The following is a 17,226-nucleotide window of genomic DNA, read 5'->3' on the forward strand; positions in this document are numbered from 1 at the left end:
GTTTTCGATTATCTTAATCCTTGACATATACAGGAACCAACAAGCATAAGCAGAGTCGCAATACAAACACGCAAACAATTCACACAAAATCAAACAGCATAATCACAGAGAAATAAAATGAGTATACACAACTAAATACAAATGCACAAACAATATGATGCATGTCTAGTCCTATCGCAAGTAATGAGCTCATTTGTCAGTTTCGACCCGCACCCGACGCAATCCAACTCACAAGTCGAATAAGGCATTCTAGCAACATAACATCTGCAAGTTTCCACTTCTTACAGCCTTGCAGGCGCTGATTCTCCAGCTGAAGTATGTCAAACATGACCTCTGCAAGTACTTGCAGACACTGATTCCTGGAAGCCATTCCACATTTACGGGCATCTCCGCACAGTCATTTACATACAAATCCCACGGCTTAACATTTTCATATCGGCACTGATGAGTGACCAAAGCATGGGTTTGGATTTTCGCACTAAAAATAGGATTGACGTTGCAAGTATAGTCCAACCCCAACCATTGATCATCAATCAAATTTAATTCCCAAAGATAATGTCACTATTCGAACCAAATTAACCGAGAGTATTTCGACTCCCGGGTCGTTCTCCCTAGGAACTATTGACCACAAGTGCATATAATTTTGGTTGTGAGGAAGTAAAGGGGTTTTTCAATGATTGAAACCAAGTAAACAAATAAAGAAATTAAAGAACAAGACAAGTTTGCAATTAACAAGCAATAAAGGGATAAAAGAACTATGTATGTAATATGGACAAGTAAAACTATAAAGTGATGGAAAAGTGATTCAAAACATAAATGAAACCTTGACTTGGGATGAGTTATAGAATCCTTTCCTTGCCATAACCACAACTATGATAATTGTTATGAGTTAGTCTCGCCTAGTCAACCCCAACCATCAAGGAGTAAGTCAAGCAAGCATAATTGACCTTAATCCATAAGTCCTAGCCAACTTACCAAACTAGTTGATAAAAGGCTAGCGTCAATGGAAATAAGAGTCAACTAACAACCCAAGAATTATCACTAAATGTTGGACATTATGACTCTAGTAATCCATAACTCATTTTTCCCAAGCCAAGGGGTGGAAATCTACCCTATAACTAGGATTGACATTTCATCAAACATCTAGTATGCATATTAACAAAACATGGCAAAATTGGTAAAATAAAGAAAGCTATGAATCATAAATGCTCAAAATCAATAGAAGCAACTCAAACAAACATATAAAAGCCATCAGCCATCAATTAAACAACTAGAAATCCAAAATTGCAAAACTATATAAATTGGCAAGAGATGAAAGTAAAAGAAAGTGTAGAACAAGTATAATAAAAGAGACAATTAAAGAGATACTTACAATGTAAATTGCAAAATCCAAGAACAAGACTTGAAGTATAAAATGCTACAAAATTCTAATAGAGAATTTCCTAATCTACACTACTCCTACTCCTACTATGTATGTTTTCTATTCTAAGATGGCTCTCTAAGCTAATGCCTTGATATGTGATGTTGCTCCCTTCATATAGCACTTGATTTCAGCATCCAAGCCTTCCAAAATGGGCCAAAAGCCTCCAAAATTCGCGCAACAAGTATTTCATTAACAAAACCACGTGTAAGGACCTGTGCATACGCACAGATGTGTGCGTCCGTACACTCGGCTAAAAATCCTCCTGTGCGTACGCACAGGTACTTGTGCACACACGTCGCTGTGTGTGCTTTTCCTTGTTTTCTTCATGTGTTCTCCCTTGTATATGCTTTCTTCCACTTTTGGCCATCCATTCTTGCCTCTAAGGCCTGAAATCACTCAACAAACATGTCATGGTATCAAATGGAATAAAAGTGAAATTAAATTGCTCATTTCAAGCACAAAATTGTATGTTTTCACATTTAGGATCAAAATAGGGACAAAACACAAAAGTATGCTATTTTGGTGTTTAAGTGTAGGTTTATGTGATGAAATCCACTCAAATCAAGCCAAAATATCTCATCAAATATGGATTCATCAGGCACCATAACTATTTACTTTCCGTCAGCCTCTCATGACCTTTCAATCATTCTCATAATCACATATTCACATGTGCCGATTTATCTTTTCTCTTTCTTCAGTCCTTCGATTTACTTAATTATCCTTAATAGTTCAAACTATCTTCACACTGTTCTCTCATCATCCACTAAATATTTTATCGAAAGATGATCATAAGATTTTTTAATTAAGTGGGTGTTCTCTAAAATTTTTAAGATCACTCTATTTGCTCTTCTCTGACTTATAATAATATTAATAATATCTTTACTAATTAATATTCTTAATAAAATAATAATAATATAAGATGGTAAATAAATAATATTTATATATTTCTTAAAAACTTAGTTTCGTAGAGCTTTTATTCTTAAATTTTTATTATCTACGTTTTAAACTTCAAACCTTTAAATGTTTCATTTTTAACTCAATATTTTTATAAAATTATATTTGAAACCTCACTTATCTCAATATTTATAAAAGTACCCCTGATCTTTTACAAAATACCTATTTTTTTTACCCATGTACTTTATTTATCACCTAAAATATCCGAAAAATTATATAATTATAAATTTTACCATAATTTTTGTATACAAATATAATGTTGCCTTTCAAAAATAAGATTTTAAGTACTACTCTTTCTCTTATACCAAAACTGAAACCATTAACCTTTTTCTTTCAAAATATTACTTGAATTTTAATCTGTTTTCGAACTTTTTCAGTTACCGATTCTTTGCAATTTTTAGTATAATCTCTCGCCAAATTTATCTCATTATGTACACAATAACAGCCCCAATATTACCATTAAAAACGCGGTCTTGGCTGCTTTCAGGCTTACCAAAACACACACAACCTCATCAAAATATCAATTTATCAACAAAATTCAACATGAAATACAATCAAATTTCAACAACACTCAATCCAAACATTATCAAATACAATTTAATCAATGAGAATTTACCAAAACCCTACCTTCGTACGAAATCAAAATAACAGAAATTTTGGAGAGGCTTTTTGATCGAGTTGCCGAAGAAGAAAATGTCAAAAATCGTTTGTGCCTCTAAGAACTCCAAGTGGCCGAACTCAAGGGGAAGGAGAGCTACGACACCGTCAACTTCTACCATACAAAATGACACCAATACGTAGAGTGTAAATCTCGCAAAATTAGCGAATAAATAGTCAATAAAGTAATTCTTAATAAAATAAATTAAAAATATAAATTTTATAGTAAAATAAGATAGAGCTCATTAAAACAAGAATTTTGACTCTAATTTCAAAGAATTTTGTCCAAAATTGGGCCGAATGGGCCGAACCGACCGAACTAGGCCCAACCCATTCAGCCATACACACTTAATGAATCTCTTTCTTCCTCATTCATTCAGCAAGGAACGCTGAAGAGAGAAAGAAGTTTATGAACCCTAACTCAAATTTACATTTAATCTTCAATCTCGTATATCTTCTTGCTCCGAGCTCCGATCGCCGCACCGTTTGTGGCCACGCATCCGCAGCGTCGAGCCTTACAAAACCCAGTATATCACAAGGTATGAAAACCATTGATGTATATCAGTTTCTTTCTCCATAAAATTCGAATTATATAAGCAATTATGTTTAAAATGGCTTGATTCCGGTGGTTAGGCTCGAATTAGCTTGAGAAGAATGTTCAATCTTGCTTCTTGGGTGCTTGTGTAACGTAAGAATTCTAGAACTCTAGCTAATTCATTGATTTTGTGTTTTGGGTATTGAATTTTGGGAATATGTTTGTGATAATTATGTTAGGTGCATGTAAATATGTGATATGAGGCAATTGGATATGTTGGAAGCTTAATTGGAAGCTTGGAGTGAGATCGAGTTATTGGATTTTGGTGATTGAGGCTTACAATTTTGCCTTGTGGGTTGCCTTGGGAAATACGTGGAAATCGGCTAAGGTATGATTTTGGTTTCTCGTATGTAATATATAATGTCTTGTGAAAACTTAGGATAGATGACCATAGGATAAGTTGAAATGTGTAGTTATGTTAATGTTTAGTAACTTTGATGGAATTATTAAATGATATTGAGAATGAGTAGTGATTGATGATTTTGTTGAAAGTGTGGTATTGGTGTTTGATGATAAATTTGATTGAGTTTGATGGAAGTTGAATCAGTGTACTTGATATAGATTAGCAATTCTTGATGCAAATGTTGAGTCATTCATGATAGTATGGTGAAGTATTTATTTTTGGTGATTATTGAATGATAGGGTTAAATGCGTATGTTAGTATGTGTGGCATGGGAACTATATATATATATATATGAGTATATTTGTTATTTATTTGGGTTGAGGAATTGTGAAGATGTATGTGTATATGCGGGGAATTATTGAATAATTGAGAGTATTGCGTGTGGTGTGTTGTAAAATGAATGGGATGTGTGGAGTTGAGTTTTGGTGATGCTTTGGTTGTGAAATGTTTAGGTATGAAGTGAGGTTTTGGTAAAAATAGGGGTTTGATGATCTTTGAAAAAACTATTTTTAATGAACTTCGGCGATCCATAACTTGAGCCTCGAATTTTGGATTTAAATGAAATCTATTTCAAATTAAACATAATTTCAAGATCTTTAAAACGGTATAAATTTTATGAAAAATAGAATTTATTAGAGGAAGTTATGGACGCTAGAAATTGGTAATATGAATTATGAAATCTGTACTTTATCAGCTTTTAAGAAAAATGAAGGTGGCACGTATGCAGAGTCCTGTTTTTCAGCAACTCAATTTTTGTATTTTAAACATGATTTTAAACTTCTAAACCTCTATTTTTATTCTTTTATACCATAAATATTAGTTTTAAGTATAGTGAAGAGATTAAGCTATGAAAGGGGGGTAACTTAGTACTGAAGGAAGATGTTGAAAGTGATGAATAAGGCAAGATTGAGAATAATGCAATGTTGATTGATATTATGAGTTTGATGAGAATTATGCATGAATATATATTTATGAATGTTGAGATGATGAGTTATGGTTTTGAGGATGGACAAGTAATCCCTATCCAAGTTATGACTTTGTGGATGGACGAGTAATTTCTATCCGAGTCATTGCCTGTGGTTAGACGAGTAATTCCTACCCGGGTTATGGTTGAGGCACCTACCTGAGTAGAAGAGTAATACCTATTCTGGGTTGGGTGAAACACTGGCATGGGAAGACGAGTAATACCGATTCCATGTTGTGGTGTTCTATCCAGTGTTAGCTATCGAACATGTCAGGTTGGCTTTATAACCGACAGATGAGACTCATCAACCATAGGGCAGACATACATCATATGCATATGTTTGCTTTGTTTGATTGTGCATTATTTGGGTTTGCTTTTGTGAATTACTATGCTTATTTTCTATACTTGCTACCTGTGTATCTGAATTCTACCTGTGATTGCTTTATATGTATTGTTTGTCTATGCACTGGTGAATTTGGAAGGTTGGAAGAGGTAGAAGGTGGATTGTAAAGTTAGAGTTTTATGAGACAGCAAGTCGATTGTAAATTAAGGGATTAGGTTAGGATTGAGTTAGACCTTTATGAACCTTAGATAACTATCCTGCTTATGGTTTACCGTGATGATTCTTTAAGTTTTAAGTTTATTAATCTGAGTATTGGCATTCTAGGATTGTCTCTGGCATTCCCATGACCTTATATCTTATGTGTGTGGCTCCTTTACCATACTGAGAACCTCCAATTCTCATCCCATACTATGTTGTTGTTTTTCAGATACAGGTTGAGAGACACCATGGTAGGCATCTGGAGTTCTGCAGCGGAGTGGTTTATGGGATGTTATTTTGGTGTATATTTAATATATAATCTTATGTATTTAACTCTCCGAAAAGCTTCTTTATTTTGTACCTCTTAGAGGTTTATGGAGAATTAGGGTTATTTTGGACTTCAGGCTATGTATATATGTATGTAAATATTCTCCGCCCAGCCTTAGCTTCGCAGGCTGAGTTAGGGGGTTTGTTATCTTGTATTCTTGACCTTCTAATCCTACTTTCGGTTTAGTTAAACTTATGAACCTTGGTTTTTTTAGTATGCAAGTTAACATTATTCCTGAGCGTTGCGCTTTTAATTTTACAGTTTTGTTTTAACTATTCCTCTAAGGCTCCTCGTATATTACTTTCTTTCAATTACTATACATATATATTTTATTTTAGAGGTGTAATACCACACCACCTCTGTTTTACGACTTAAGCATAAAACTCTGTGTGGTAAGGTGTTACATTATGGTATCAGAGCAGTTCATTCCTGTAGAGCCTGAGGGACAGACTGACTATGCTTCTGTGCATACTCTATGTTTGTGTGTGTGTCTGTGTGCTATTAGGATATCTAACTGATATATGTGGAATAAACGTTCATGAGCATGCAATTGGACTTTGAACCACTAGACTTGCGATATTGAGATTGATCAACTTGATATCACTTGTTTCGTGTGTATAGGAACCAGATGTCGACTCGCAGACGCGGTCGTGAGCGAGGAAGAGGTAGACTAGGAAATACGAACCTTGAAACGATAGGAAATGACCCTGTGAACTTTATGGCCACCCTGGAAAACATGGCTGCGGCTATGCATGCGACTGTTGAGGCGTTAGGCAACCAAACCAATAATGGGAATGGCGATAATGGTGGAAATGGGCCAATGATGCTCACCACTTTTCTGAAGATACATCTACCGACATTCGGAGGAACCACGAACCCTACTGAGGCTGATAATTGGTTTCAAAAGATTGAGCAGGCTTTACACACACAGCAAGTCCCTGAAGATCAACGTGTTGAATTTGCAACTTATCAATTGGCAGGTGAAGCTCAGTATTGGTGGCAAGGGACGCAACGCCTTCTGCAGCAGTGTGATGCTACTATACCTTGGGATGCTTTCCGAACTGAGTTTTACAAGAAATACTTCCCCAATTCGGTCAAGACAGCTAAGGAACTTGAACTGTTGCAGCTGAAGTAGGGTCAGATGACTATTGCTGAGTACACGAACATGTTTGAGGAACTATGACGATTCTCCAAAATTTGTCAAGGAGCTCCAGGAGACTTTGAGGAATGGAAGTGTATCAAATATGAAGAAGGACTCCGGAGTGATATATTGAGTTCTGTGGGCCCGATGGAGATCAAAATTTTCTCAGACCTAGTAAACAAGAGCAAGGTCGTAGAAGAATATCTAAGGAAGGCTGTTGTGGGAGAGAATGACCGTCGAGAGAGTTATCGAAAGGAGTACAACCCAAATTTAACCCCAAGGAGCCAAGAGTTTAAGAGAAATCGTTACAGACCTCGACCCTTCCAGGGTTGGAATAGTCATGAAGAAGGTGGCAGCCATAAGGGAAATGGAGAAGGGAAGCAAAGGATGAAATACTCATAGGACTTAAGGTGCCGCATGTGCGGGAATTTTCATCTAGATAAGCCGTGTCTGCTAGGTACAGGGTTATGTTTTACATGTGAAAAACAGGGGCACAAGTCTTGTAACTACATGGAGAAAAGGAAGAAGAAGGTAGAACAATCTTAGCGACATGGTCATGGATCTCTCATCCAAGGTAATGGTGAAATCGGTTAACGAACTTTAACCACCTTGCATACTATTAACATACAACACTCATTCACAACACCTGATTCAGTTGTAATAACCATGTTTCCTAGGTAAATTATTGGTAGATGACTTTGAGTTAATTAGACAAAAGAAGTTTGGTTATTATAGATGGATGGATAAGTTTTTAATGACGAGCAATCAGAGTGACGCAGGAGAAGCGGGTTGGTTTGTTTTGAAACATTCAATTTGGATTATACTTGAGAGGTAAGAAATTCCAATGGGTGCATAGAGTGATTAATTGAATTCAGTAATTGTGCTACGTAGTGGAAAGGAATGTCTTGAAGTTACCCTTTTGACTGATAAATTGTAAGTACTAAACAAGGCCTGGACCGAATCCTTTATGCGGGAGAGAGAGGATGTCAATGAATATTTGCAAATTAATCTAGCCTTCTTTTGTAAATTGTATTGAAATTCTATCTCAGAATTCTTCTTGACCATCTTCCCAATTATATTTCTTACGCGCGCATGTCCAGACATGAATTCGTCCTCTTCAAGATGAGTCTGAACTTATTTTAGTATGAACAATTAATATTTGAATATTGAAAACTCACAGTGAGTTGAGTTACCTTCCCTTGGATTCACCTCAGTTTTCTTCTTGTCCATTTCATCGTCTTCCTATAGTTTTGTCTGAAACACCAGCATGGGAAGACGAGTAATACATGTTCCATGTTGTGGTGTTCTATCCAGGGTTAGCTACCGGACATGTCGGGTTAGCTTTATAACCGACAGTTGAGACTCATCAGCCATAGGGTAGGCATACATCATATGTATATGTTTGCTTTGTTTGATTGTGCATTATTTGGGTTTGCTTTTGTGAATTACTATGCCTATTTGCTATACTTGCTACCTGTGTATCTGAATTCTACCTTTGATTGCTTTGTCTGTATTCTTTATCTGTGCACTGGTGAATTTGGAAGGTTGGAAGAGTAGAAGGTGGATTGTAGAGTTTGAGTTTTATAAGACAACAAGTGAATTGTAAATTGAGGGATTAGGTTAGGATTGAGTTAGACCCTTATGAACCTTAGATAACTATCCTGCTTATAGTTTACCGTGTTAATTCTTTAAGTTTTAAGTTTATTAATCTGAGTATTGGCATTCTAGAATTGCCTCTGGCATTTCCAGGACCTTATATCTTATGTGCGTGGCACCTTTACCATGCTGAGAGCCTCCGGTCCTCGTCCCATAGTGTGTTGTTGTTTTTCAGATGCAGGTCGAGAGGCACCACGGTAGGCATCTGGAGTTCTGCAGCGGAGTGGTTTATGGTATGTTATTTTGGTGTATATGTAATATATAATCTTATGTATTTAACCCTCTGAACAACTTTATTTTATACCTCTTAGAGGTCTATGGAGAACTAGGGTTTTATGTTTATGTATTTTGAACTTCGCGCTATGTATATATTTATGTAAATATTCTGTGACCAGTCTTAGCTTCGCAGGTTGAGTTAGGGGGTTTGTTATCTTGTATTCTTGACCTTTTAATCTTGCTTTCGGGGTAATTAAACTTATGAACCTTGGTTTTCTTAGAACACAAGTTAACATTATTCCTGAACGTTGCGCTTTTAATTTTACAGTTTCGTTTTAACTATTCCTCTAAGGCTCCTTATATATTACTTTCTTTCCATTACTATATGTATATATATATTTTATTTTAGAGGTCGTAATACCACACAATTTCTATTTTATGACATAAGCATAAAACTCTTTGTGGTAAGGTGTTACATAAAAAAGGAAGATACAGACACTTTTATCGGATTAGATTTTTTATTGGAGTTACGAATCTCAAAAAATTGGAGTCGGAAGCTTCACGGTCATGGAGGTTCTCTCTTCTTCACTCTCGGTTCCTTTCTTTCTTTTCTTTTCAAGTTCCGTGATAAATGAAGAAAAATGAAGATGAATAATAATGATTCTTGATTAAGTGTCATTGGTTTATTAAATGAAAGGATATTTGTCATAATTATATGTATGTATATATGCTTATAAGCCACACTTCTTATTTCTTTTCTTGTGGCTTCGGTTCTTTCTTTCTTCATTTTCAAATGGTTTCGTGAATGAAATGAAAAAATAAAGTGAAGATGATGATTATCATTAATGAATATTGCAAGGTGTTAAGTTCTGAGATTACTGAGTCAGCAATACAAATTATAAATATTTTGAATAGATAATTATAAAAACTGGATATATTAAAACACAAGTAATAATATATATGAGTTATTAATATAAATGATATTAGTAATCTGAAAATAAAAGATATACGGTGAAGCATTAGTAAAGTTAAGTTCATCGAAGACTACCGATATTTACTCATATCGGCATATATCTAGCTCGATAATAATATTATTAGCTAAACTTTATTTTTAAATTAAAAATATCAATTACTCAAATTAAAATATATAATTTTTATTATTTATAAATTACTAAAATTATAGTTTTAATTATATAAAATATTGTATCATAATAAAAATATAGATAAGAATTTGAATTTAATTGAACGTAAATAGTTATAAAATTAATTTAATTATTTTTAATAAAATAATTTCCAAAAATAAGGAAATCTAATTTATAAAATAAATTATAGCTTATTTATATTTAGATTTTAAAAAATGTGGGTCGTTATAATATATCAGTGCATCAACCAAGTATACATGAACTTTAAAATTCAAAAAACAAGTATAAAAGAGCAATGAAGGCAGGTTAGAGTTTACTTTGTTACCAATGAGGTTGTATTAGTGGAGAAATTTCTAAAATAAATTTATACATATTCTTCCCATCACTACATAACAATGGTTGAAGCTTATGATATGCTTACGGATGTTAATGCAAAAAAATTAGAATGGATCTTTAAGATATATGTTGTCCATTTATGAGAAGTTCCAAATAAATTCAACAATAAAAAAATTAATGACATTGAAATAGTTCTTCGAGATATTAGGATAAAAGTAATTTTGTGGATATCTTAGTGTGTGGATTATTTTTTTCTTAGTATGAGTTTCCTTTAAATAAACTTTTAATTATCTATAGGACAGGATGATCTAAACTTCTATACCAAAGCAACTGGTGAAGAAATGGAAGGGTAAACTCGTCGAGTTTAAGACGTATGTCATGACAAATTTCATTGTCATGGACAAGAGGAAGAAAATTGGGACAAGTAACAATAGATGGACATTACAGGACCACTGTTTTTTCTGTTGAAAATCCTAGCTATTCTCTTCAAACATTTTGTTTTAAAGCTCTATCGGAGTTGCTTGATGTAGACAAACTAGATGATTTTATATTAGTAGGTTAGTCTGTACAAAATTAACACTTTTTTCGCTCACATGGAAATAAGATCTTGAGCTATGTAGCTTATCATTTATGGAATTTTTTATGTGTGTGTAATAGATGTTATAGGCGAGATTGTTGGGAAAGAAGATTCTAGAAAATTGATCACCAGTAAAGGGAGAGATACCAAACAGTTGGCTATTTTGTTTGAAAACCTTTAGTAAGTTTATAAATTGATTCACTACTTTCTTGCAAAGAATTACCTTTTTTATATTTAACAAATAAAGCCTTCATGGTCGATCAGATTTTTGCATTTCTCGATGGGGAGAAGGTTGAACCATTAATCCTGGTAGCTCAATTTTTTAAACCAAGCAGATAGAATGGTGCGATCAAAACCAAAATTGTGTTTTATTTATGGTTAGTTGATAAACAATCATGGGGTCTCACAATATTTTGCTTATATTGCAAAAAAGACATCAATGCGAAGTCATTTTGATATATCCAAGCTACGTATTAATCCTCAACTGCATGAGATTAAAGAATTCTGTGAAAGGTTGTAGTCTACAATCAGAAGAAAAAAGACTATTATTTGTGTTAAATATAAAATTTGTTAGTTTTTCATTCGGATGAACTTAATATGCAAGAGGATGTCTTTAAAACCTATGATATCTGCAAGAATTTGTCAGGTTTCTTCACACAGATTGCGTTCTGAGGCTGACGAATTTGAAAGGGAAATGTGATAGTAAAGACAATAGAAGAAGCTCTGAATTCGAAAGAGGCAAAGTCGATCCTTATGTGTATTTGTTTATGAAATAAGTCATGTATGTTTTTCTTATTGTAGTTGGGTTATTTATAAGAAGGACCTATATAGATTGTTGGAACTATTGTTTCAAGCAATGCTGAAAAAGATGATTGGTATTATAAAATTTGTCAAAAGTGTTCAAAAAAAGTCGAAACTCCAATTGACAATAGATATAAATATGGCAAATGTGGACACACACATGATAGTCCATCACTAAGGTATGTCCTCAAATAGGGATAACATTTGACTCATGTGGCTTTTAATATTTTTTTTATTATTGATCATTGATTTCATAACACGTGTTCAAGGTCGAAGTTATGGAATATAATAGAACAGGATGCATAACACTTCTTTCATGGGATAGAGAGACCATGCAGCTATGTGGGAGGCAAGTTAACCAGATAAAAGATGAGGAAGTGAATGTTTTTTTTTATGTTAACAAATCTCATATTTGATCAAGTCATATCATGAAAGATTAATTATTTGATATAATCTGGAATAAGGCAAAGAAAAAGAAGGTTATCCCCCAACACTTGGTAGCATGATAGATAGGAAGTTACTTTTAAGGTTAATGTCAAAGCTGTATACATAAAGCAATATAATCAAGTATATACAATTTTGAATGTAATACCCTACCACACAGAGTCTTACGCTTAAGTCGTAAAGTAGAGGCGGTGAGGTAATACGACCTTTAAAAGTAAAAGACGTATATAAATATAGTGAAAGAATTCATAATAAGTTAGGAGCCTTAAAAGAGAAGCTAAACAAAAGCGTAACAGAAAACCGCATCAAACTCGCACGGATAAGCGCATAAGGATAAAGAAGATTGAAAAGAAGGATAATATATATATATATATATATATATATATATATATATATATATAAAGATCAAAGTTCCAAAAATATAGATATCAAGCTCTGAGATCGACCTGCGAAGCTAAGACTGGCCAGAGTATACATACATATATAAACATACCCCAAAGTTATCCCAAAACAGAAAATAAAACACTTGTTTCTCCAAAAGCAACCTTTAAGAGGGCAAAATATAAAATATTTACATAGGAGAATCTATATACATAAATACATTGCCTAAAACCAAAATACAACATCCCTAAAAAGTGATATCTTCGCTTGCAAAGAGACCTGCAGACGCTCACTGAGGTGCCTCTTGACCTGCATATGAAAAACAGCAAAAATATGTATGGAATGAGAATTGGGGGTTTTCATCATTGTAAAGATGCCAATGTAGATAATATATAAGGTCTCGAAAAAGCCAAAGACATTCCTAGAACTTTGACACTTAGATTTAAACTTAAAGAAGTATATTAAACCAGAAATTCCGGAGTCTATTTGTGGATTCTAGTTCTAATCTAACTATTCACCTTCTGTCAATCTGAACCTCCTAAACACCAGTGGAACTACCATAAGCGTCACCTCCGCCAGCATGATGAATCTCTCAGTTGCAAAGACATACAAGACAGACAAAAAAAACACAGATAGGATGCAATTACAGCAAGTAGGACAAATAGCAGATAAGCATGGCTAATAAATTAGGCAAACCAAAGTAATGCACACTCAAGCAAAACATACAAATACATATTATGTATGCCTACCCTATGGCTGATGAGTCTCATCTGTCAGTTATATAGTCAAACCCGACATGTCCGATAGCTAACCCTGGACAGTCCCTCCGTGCGCACATCCCCAAGAGTCTATGCATATAATCACAATCATTCATTTATCATCTCATTGGGGGAACTCCAGGGAGTTAAAGTGCCCGATCACATCTTGCGACGTAGGATTAACAGAGTATCGAGTCTCAACCTAGAGCAAGTGGTGGCAAGCTACTACGTCTACCCAGGTAAACTCGTATCTTAGATAATTGAAGTGCATATGCCATTAATCGTTCAATATCAATCAATCATTATCAATACATCTTTCATTCATAAAATTCTTGACATTCCGCACTTCCTCAATCAATCAAAATTAGTTTCATCATCATTCATACCATATTCAACTTCATTTAAAATTTTCAATTCAAGTTCTTCTCTTGACAAACTTCCCTTATAGGTCCACTCTTCTCTTTATGCTTAGAAATTAGGGATTGGGTCTTAGAAGGTAGTTATAGAGGATTAGAAATCTAGAGAATTGGTTAAACATCAAAAACACACTTTTTAGAAAAACAGGGGTCATGCATACGCATGTCCATGCTCGCGTACGCATGGGTGTAAAAATGCCAAAATCACGTACGTGAGCACCGTCACATATGCGAACTCATGAAACAATAGGGTGACCCCGCTTACGCAGACCTTTGGTCGCATAGGTGTGAGTGTAAATATAGCATTTTCGCGTATGCATGCACGTCCTTGCATACGCATAAGTGTAATTGTGTCATATTCGCGTATGTAGACCATGCCCGCGTATGCGAGATGTCTGGGCAGAGCCCAAGATTTGCGTCGTATACATGTTTCTTTACGCAGGGTTCCGATTTCCTCAAAAAGCTGCTAAGTTTGCAGAAAACTAGATTTTTGAACCAAACTTCAAACGCACATAACTTTTATGTTTTAAATGATTTTTTGTCTGTTCTTCGAATGACATAAATTTCACGGACCCAATTCATTTAAAACAAGTCTTATAGAATTTGGGAGTCCGGAAGCTAGTTATGACATGCCAAAATTGATCAAAACCCACTTTTTACAAAAATACCAAAACCTCTATTCTTTCCAAATCCTCAATTTTAAAGCAAAATCTTATAACCAAAATAGTGCATGCACGTCCTTGCATACGCATGAGTGTAATTTTTTCATATTTGCGTATGTAGACCATGCCCGCATTTGCGGGACGTCTGGGCAGAGCCCAAGATCCACGTTGCATACATGTTCGTGTATGCAGGGTTCCAATTTCCTCAAAAAGCTACTAAGTTTGCAGAAAACTAGATTTTTGCACCAGACTTCAAACGCACATAACTTTTTTGTTTTAAATGATTTTTCTTTGTTCTTTGAACGGCATAAATTTCACAGACCTAATTTTCATTTAAAACAAGTCTTACAGAATTTGGGAGTCCAGAAGCTAGTTATGACCTACCGAAATTGGTCAAAAACTACTTTTTACCAAAAACACCAAAACCTCTATTCTTTTCAAATCCTCAATTTTAAAGCAAAATCTTATAACCAACACACACACACACACATATATATTCAACAATTCCACAACCAAATAAACAACAACTATATTCATATACATTAATTTCATACCATAACTTGCCAATATACAAATTCATCCAATCCGTGTAATAATTTTCAATAATCATCACTAATCCTTAACAATTCACATAGTTCAACCTATCCTATGGTCAATTAGCCTACGTTTTCATGTTACATTATACATTATTTACGAGAAACCAAAATCATACCTTATCCGATTCCTCCCTAAGCCCGGAATACCTTCAATTCCACCGTTTCTCAAGCTTCCACCTCTCCAAGACCACACCAAAAATGGATTTTCAGCTCCCAAAGTCCAATGTCAAGCCTCCACTACCACTAATTTGTCTTCGAAATACACAATTCAATCTAATTCCACACAATATCGCTAAAATCAATATAAGAGCTCACTAATCAATTAATTCACAGAGGGTTTGAAGATTTTTACCTTACCCACGAACCAATTTGACACAACCCAATAATTTTCTCAAGCTAATTCAACTCTAGAACATCAAAATCACATAATATATCAAAATCCAAAACCAAACTTTCGAAATTAAGGAGAGGAATGCTGAGTGAGAAATTGCAAATTTCTAATCTCTTTGATTAGATTGTTTTTGTTCATTATCTGGGGTCCTCGGGTATTCAATGGGTCGGGTGGAGACGAGGTGAAGTGTGGGTTGGACCCTGGGTTGACGTGGAGTTGAGGATGAGGTGAGATTTGAAGTCGCCGGAGATGACATGGAGGGGGGTGGCCACTTGCAAGGACACTCCAACGATCAAGTTAGCGTTCGTACGAGATGTTGGCCGAATTAGGTAAAGTGACACATACCTTGGGGGGAGTGCTGACTTCTCCCCTTATATATGGTGCTGGGTGGGCCCATGAAATAACCTAGCCCACTGTCCAGGGAGCTTCTATGAGATGCCCTAGTTCACGTGGTCAGGTCAAGTCGTGCCGGACTCCGGGTCGGGGCTTCGGGTGCTACCCCGGGGGTACCGACCCGACTGGTGGTCTGTGCCGTACGGGTGGAGTCGGGCGTGGCCCTGGTCGGGTGCCAGAAACCGACCCGTCGGGTTCTTCAAACTGTATGGGAAGGTTTGGGCCTGGGTCAGGGGCGTTGCCCCGACCCGACGGCGAGTTGGGCTGGACCCTTGAGGGTCCGTAACAGTGCCCCCAACGTGCCTGTTTTGAGGTTTGGGGCTCATGGCCAGCCGCGTTTGTTCTACTCGCCGAGACGGGACGTGTTCATCTTCTCGGGAGCTCGTTGGTGATGTTTTGTGTTTCATGCGCGTGGTTGTCTTGTCTCTGACGCCGCCTCCTTGGCTTCTGTGTGGGGCATTAATTGCCCCCATCATTTCATGATTTGAAATTTGTGTGAAAGGACAGGTATGCCCCTGTCCTTTGGCGCTTCTTTGACGGTTACATTCCTCGTTCCTTTTTTACTTTCACAGATTCCTCATTTCTTCGCTTCCCTTTTCTCCTTCCCGTATTTTCTTGAACTGCTGCTGCTTCCATTTTCAGTCATGCTCTTGCTGCTACTTTGCTCTTTTGGATTTCTCCTTCATCTTTCCCAGACTTTGCATTCTTCTGGTACGTTGTTTATGCTTTTCTTCTTTTCTTGCTTTTTCTGGTTTTGTGTGTTCTTCTTTGTGCATTCTTTTTTATGCATGCCTGGGTTTCCGCTCGTTCTTGCTGTTTTTCTTCTTTTAGAGGGGCGCCACTGGGTTTTTCTTTAGGTTTTGCCTGGGTTTCTGGGTTGGATTTGGTGATGGGGTTGATTTAGGGATCGGAGTTGTAGTTTGTTGTTACTGTTTCCCGGGGTTCTCGACCTCTTGTTCTGACTAGGTGGTGCCCCCGCTGTAGGTATGGCTGATCGTCCCGTGCTGAACCCGGCTTAGCGACTGCTAGCCGACTTCATCGAACACTATGCGTGGGTTACTTCCGACGTGAGGGACGCCCGATCTTCGGTTACTCGGGAGAGCCTTCAAGAGCTTCGGCAAGCTGGGCTTTTGTGTGGCGGTGGTCCCGAGGAGGCGCTCTACCAAGTTTATGTTCCCACCGACCGGGAACGTGTTTGTCAAAAGAATTTGGCATCCCCACGAGTGGTTGATTGGTTGTGGGTTTATAAGCCTATGTTCACCACCTTGGGAGTTCGCTTGCCCTTCTCTCCCTTTGTCATGGGCTTGCTGAATCGTTGTGAAGTTGCTCATTCGCAGCTGCACTCGAATAGCTGGACTGCGATTCGCTGCTTTGAAATGGTCTGCGAGTTTTTGGAGATCTCGGTCTCCGTGCGTATTTTCCTCTACCTTTTCCTTCTCACCAACCCTTCT

The sequence above is a fragment of the Arachis hypogaea genome, chromosome 17 (assembly GCF_003086295.3).
Source record: "Arachis hypogaea cultivar Tifrunner chromosome 17, arahy.Tifrunner.gnm2.J5K5, whole genome shotgun sequence".
Taxonomy (NCBI): Eukaryota; Viridiplantae; Streptophyta; class Magnoliopsida; order Fabales; family Fabaceae; genus Arachis; species Arachis hypogaea.